Raw genomic sequence first — 6540 nt, forward strand, 5'->3', positions numbered from 1 at the left:
TCCCAGCACAACATTTCATATTGTGGCATTCCTGACACACAAATTTAGCACTGACCAGGTTATAAAAAGACAATTGGATATGTTATTCCAGACTGTTCAGATTTTTCTTCTGTCCCACATTTTTCACACTGTTATTTTTTTCCTAATATCCACAGAAAGTATGGACCTACTTTAGAAGAAGGTTGGCTGTCCTAAGGGTTAACCTGCTAAACTAAAAAAAAGTCTACACTTACCCTCTTGCAATCAAATCAAGACAAAATACTGTTTTACCTTAAAGACAGGATCCAGAACTAGCTGGCAGAATGTCCTCAGCAACTTCTTTCCATCTGGGCTAGAGGCTCATTTGCTGAGTTTTCCAATTGCTGGATCAAAACATCTGAAGGAGATGTTTATTTTTACTCATCCATTTCCCCTGCAAATTTCCACTCAGTTACTTTTAAAATAAAGCTTTGCAAAGTTTCACATTTAAGCAGAGATTCAAATAACAGAAGGTGGCTAATTTCAATATAGAATAACTGCTAGAAGTCTGTGAAGGCAAAGGATGGCTTTTTGTTAATTTAGGCAATTGATTGATTGATTTTACTATAAACATTGCGTTTTTCCAGGTTGGACAGGGGTTTGGAACCACCTAGTCTAGTGAGAGATGTCCCTGCCACTGGCAAGGGATTAGAATAGATGACTTTTAAGGTCCCTTCCAACCTAAACCATTCTGGGATTCTTTGATTTCTTGGCTTTTACGGGGAAATAGGCACTTAATGTGGTTTTACTATCAAGAATTCTCCTAGTCCACCCTGCTATCTCTAACTGCCTTTTGAAGCCTTGCTAAAATCATTTAAATAAGATAAATCCTGGAGGAACCTGTGAGCTACATGAATCAAGGTAGGTCCGTTTATTATAAGGCAACAGAAGACAAGCAAATACATTGAACTTTCACACCTGTATAAATCATTCTGTTAACAGCAACTACACAGCTAATAACAAATCGAGCCTGTTAGTTTCAACAATTTTGGGTCCATTAAATTCACACAAACACTCATGGGATCATAAGACTGGATTTGGTCCATCATCTTGTGTTTGTACATTAATTTTATCAATGCAGGCCAATGAAATAATTTAGGTCCTGAAGCTGTGAGAGTGAATATTTTCCCTCTGCTCTTACAGAGAAGAGAAGGCACATGAAGAATATCTACATGACAAGAATTTTCCTTTCTCGGTGTCGCGGTTTAACACTCAGATGTTTAAATATTTTTGTTTCAGGAGTTCCAGACTCCCTCCTGGGGCTGCCTGTGGGAGCTCAGCCTAGCAGAAGCACTTGTATGCACCGCTGACATCCTCAGAGTGTCACTGTGGTATCTCAGCATGGATCTGCAGCCTTCTCTCTGCTTCCTTTCCACCCCAGAGGCTTCTCTCCAGCTCTTCCACTTCTTTTCAAGCTCAGCCACAGCTTTGAAGCAAGAGTATCATTCCATACATCAGGAATATTTATAACAAAAGTCAAATTAAAACTTGAGAAATGTATTTCTAAAGCTCTGGAGGATGATTGCTTTGTGATGTTAACTGAGTTGTCAGTGAACTTTCTCTGGCATTTTAAATAGAGGTGGCTCATTCCTGCCACACAGATGGAACTGGCCTGACTTAAGGGTGGCTGAGATCCATGGAATATAAGAATCAGCGTAAAATCCTAGCTGAGAGACCTTTATTTCAGTAACTAGGTAAGCTGCAGTCAATTTCAGCTGTGAAACAAGCCAGTACAGGGAGAATTCCATCTGAACAAAGGGAAACAGGACTCAAAACTGGTGAGAAAGTCAGTCTTGTACCTCTTTGCTGAAAAAAATAGTATCTGAACCAGCACAGTTCTGACAATTCCTCTCCCTAACAGCTGGATGACCAGAGGAAACTTCCAATTGACTTTGCTTTTTTATTTTACAGTTCTCAGCTGCAACACAGGAAATACCATTTGTCTTTTTATTCAACTGTGTTTCCAGAGGTATCCAGCACATTATCATATAATTACTGATAGAAAAACAGAGACATCTTTATGTCAGAACGGAGCAAATTAAATATCTTCTCAGTCAGGAACAGCAGAAAGGCCACGTTTCTTGCTGTGTAAGTGACAGAAGCAGCAAAGTGAGGCTCAGAAAACCAATCTTTCGGATTTAAAATCCCACAGCTCCCCTTCAGCAGTTTGCTCCAGCCAGATGTCTGATATTTGGGATTTGAATGACACTGAGAAACCACTTCGAGGATTCATATTTTGTCACTAGAGGATGACCTGCTTTGTGAATTCTCCCTTCCCACCCAGTTGCTATCACTCCCCAGTTGTTTGGTCTGAAATAACATCACCAAAAGAAAGAACATGGGACAATGAGAGGGAAAGGGGACTGAAGAATGAGTCTGAACTGCCATCATAAATGTATGCAATTATTTTGCTTCAAGTCTGGTATTCTCCAAAACTGGGTTTCAACCACAGCAAAGTTTTTATATCTTCTTTACCATATTATCACTCATTGGTGCAATTTCATCTTCACCATATGTGGAACTGGTGACAGTGAAATTTTCCACAACATTCTAGGTTCCCATGCTTCTTGGCTGTCAAGACTCCAAAGATTTGTGTCTGGATATTACAGATCCTGCACTTTTATTGCTTCCAAAAGAGGCAGGAGGAGGGCTGTTTTTTCTTTCTAAGACGTTCCCTCTTTTCTATATCCTCATCCTGATATAGTCCTTGTAACGCCTCTCCTCTCTCCCCTTCTCCATGAAAATGGAGGGAGACAACAGAAAAACCAATCTGTGAGTGGCTAAAAATGTTAGAGTTGCATTGTAGTAAGGAAAACAAAAAATGGAGTATACAACAATAAAAAGAAAATTGTGCAAAAGAGGTAATGGCTTAACCAACAAAGGTGAAGTGTCACATGGAGCCCTGGAACAAAGACAAGATGGGAGGGCTCAGAGAAGGATTCTGATGGTAGATGGGTGCTGCTGGTGCTGCCTGGAGCAGCTGTGGACCTGCAGTGGCAGTTTCCTGCTCCCTCTCTGCAGCACAGATGGTGGCAGTGGCGATGGTGATGGGTGTCTCTCCCTGCACAGCTCTGTTTGGCACTGCTGCTATCATCAGTCCGCCTCGCTGGGCGTGCACGTGGGAATCGGATCTGCTGCTCCACTGCCTCTTCCTACCACCCTGCTGGGCTCCACTGGGCTTGGCTGGAGTCCCTTTTGGCTTGGCTGACCTCACTTGGTATCAGTGTCACCACTCTGGGCTGCCCTGTTCTGCTGGGGCAGAAAAGCAGTCCCACGTGCCACCCTGGCCCTGATGGTTTCAGCTGTGTGTCAGAGCTGTCACTTCCGTGCCACCCATCTCAGCCCTGTGGCCTAAAAAATACTGTGGAAGGACAAAACTGGGGGGGAAATGGTGGTGGTGCTTTGGTCCCAAGGCCTCTCTGCTAGAGGGAGCCAGACAGAAGGATCCCCCTTGCATTTCCCTGCTGAAATCACACCCATGGCTGTGATGGAAAATGTTTGGAATAAACAGTGCTGAAAGATCTATGACCTGATCTCTGTAGCTAGGAGAAACCTCTAAATGGAATTGAAGCAGTGCTTCTCCTTGTTTGCTGCTTTCTAGAACTGAGCAAGGTCCAGCTGGAAGAAGCCTTCTGGTTTTTGCTCAGAAGCATTAGTGGCCAAAGAGCACATCCTGCTTCGTTCCCAGTGCTCAGCTTCTCAGGGTGGGTTATAGGGGCTTAGTGTGTTCTTGGAGTTATTCTTGGATGCCTTGAGCAGTAGGTTATGGACTAGGAGGGCTTTTTGTGTTGCTCTGTAGCAGAGGAGAGCTTTGCAGGCTTTTATTGGCCTGAGCTGTAGAGAAGGTCTGGTTCTCTGCACTCTTTGAGTTCACAAACCAGCCTAGGGTGGCTGCTGTTGTGATGTCAGCGCCGCATCCCAGGGTTGCCAAGGCAGAGTTGCTGTGCCCAAGCCCGGCAGGGCTCAGTGAGCAGAGCATCTCTGCTATGCTCACTGCTGGCAGAACCTGCTGATCGCCGACGTCTCTGCCAGCAGAACTCGCAGGATTTTTGGGTTTTCCCCACAGGCGTTGTCTGGTGCAGACTTGAGCAGCGCTGCTCAGGCCATGGAGAGAGTGTGTGCTGCAGCTTGCACGGCTTTCTCCTTGGCCTATTCTGGGTACTTTCTCACCCAGCTGGCACGTAAGTGGATGGTTTTGTGCAGTGTGGCATGGGGACACCAAAATGCCACCAAGAGGCCTTGAGTTGGGTAAAGCTGCTGTCAGCACCTGCAGCTAAGAAGGGGCCTGGGCAGCATTTGTAATGTAGCCTGTAGGGGTTCTGCTCCTCCCGTGCCATAGCCTGTGGCAATGGAGTCTGGAATCTCCTCAGTTTTCTGGCTCAAGCCAGACAACTTCCAAGACAGGAAGACTTGGGAGAGTTTGGCAGGAGTCCTTGGAAAAGCTGTGCACTGCTCTCCAAAACAGAGTGAAAGTTCCTCAGTTCAAATCTTCTTGTCTGCATTCCCTCATCCCAGCATGTGCCAGTGAACTTGACACTTCCTGAGTGCTAAAAGAGCCATTCCTTCTGGGATGAAATCAGGGAATCAGCTTGGAAAAGGCCTCTGAGATGGACATTTCAGAGCAGTTCTTGTATGCTCCGGAACCCAGGAGCTGTTCCCATGTTGTGACATCACAGAACTGCCACCATGGCTACAGGGGACTTGGGAGAACCTTTTCTGGGGAAGGGTTTTCAGTAAGCTCATGGCAATTGCTGCATGCAATCTCTTCAGAAAACTGAAGTACAGGAAAGAGGGGAGCCGTAGCTCCTGCTGGGTGGGGTGGGGCAGAAGCTGGAATGCCTGTTACAGAACCGCTGGGACTTTCTCAGTCTCAAGTTCCTATGGGTTGAGTGGCCAAAGAGGACAAAAGGTAGACACGAGGCAGTAGTTTGTGCTGTTGCCTTGCTTGCTGTGTGGCACAAGGGCTGCTGCTGGAGTGATGGAGTGAAAACAGAATGCTCTGTCTTTGGTTGGTGACTTTTTGGTGGGCTTGCCCAGCACAGGCAGTTTCCTTACAGCATCTGGTTCTTTTTCCCTTGTATGTTGCAGGTCACATCACCCGTGCCTGGAGAGAATCCGCTCCTTGGGTGAGTGGGAAAGGAGCCTTTGGTGTGGGTAGCATTTCCCAGTTGTGGAGCAAGCTGTGAGCTGGGCCTGGTGCAGTCCAGTGCCAGCCTGGTTGGATGAATGAAAGAACAGTCCAGGCTCTTTGCAGCAGCAGCAGCAGCTGCAGGAGGAGCTGGATCCCAGGCTCTTTTCTCCAGTTCCTTTTTGGAGGTTTTAAGCAGCTGAAAGTGGGGTTGCTTGGTGCTCGAAGCCATGATGGAATTTCTCTTGTACAAGAGAGTGCAGACCCGTCTAACTGGACCATATTACTTGAGCCTGAACAACTTAGAATGCCATTTCTCTGCAGATGATTTCTCCTTAGTGCATCTGGCTCTAGAGCTGAATACAAAGGTTACCTGTCCCTGACACTGCTGTCTGTCTGCAGAGCCCAGAACCGACCTCTGAGACTCCTCTGGCTGCGTGTCTTCCTGAGGAAGAGGCCAAAGGGGAGGAAGATTCCCACCAAAGTGCACCTGCTGCCACTGCAGAGCCTGAGCATCCAGAATCAGTAAGTGGCAGCTCTGGGCAGTCCCGTGGCTGGAGCAAAGCAGAGCTGCAAGTTTCTGAGCAGACAGCACCTGCCGTGCCTGGCTGAAGATGCTGAGGGCTGGAATCTTTCCAGCTCTCCCAGAGCACTTCCCTCAGCCTGTGAGGCCTGGAGAAGGGGTGTGGAACTTGGACATTTAGGCATCACTTCCCTACTGTTCTGACAGGGACTGGGAATTTGTTTCACCAAGAGACAAGAGGTAGAATTAGGATGTCTTTGGATGCTCCTGGGGTACAAGTGAGGCCTTTTGTGCCCAGGGGCTGTGCAGGCTCCTTGTCCCCAGTGAAGAGAGCAGTGCAAAGGTGCAGTTCACAGCCTTGCAGGATATGAGGAGACTCTGTCCCCAGGAGGGACCTGGCCCTCCCCACAGAACAGCCAAAGTCAGCAGCAGAAGGAACAGCTGAGATGCAGCGGGGCCAGTAGCTGAAGAGATGTAAGGTTCTGAATGACAGGTTCTTTCCTGACCCTCCTGCTGCTGTCTGTGCACAGGGCACAAGCGCAGTGTCAGCACCTGCTCTGGCTGCCTCTGCACCTGAGGAAGAGGCTGGAGAGGAGGAAGGTGCCAATGAGCCTGCCCCTGATGTCAGCCCACAGCCTGAGCAGCCAGCATCAGTAAGTGCCTGTTTGGGTTAGCAGTGCCTTTGGTGTCATTCTGTCCCTCATGTAAAAGCGGGGTTTTGTGCCTTGAGCTGGAGAAGTGGGCTGCAAAAGCTGAGAGGTGACGAGCCCTGGATGTGGCCAGCAGCGTCTTCGTTGGGGCTTGCATTTGAAATGGGATTGGAGGGGCATCTCTGCCAGGCACATTGGTGACCCAAATCAATTTCTTGTCC

The sequence above is a fragment of the Lonchura striata genome, chromosome Z (genome assembly GCF_046129695.1).
Source record: "Lonchura striata isolate bLonStr1 chromosome Z, bLonStr1.mat, whole genome shotgun sequence".
Taxonomy (NCBI): Eukaryota; Metazoa; Chordata; class Aves; order Passeriformes; family Estrildidae; genus Lonchura; species Lonchura striata.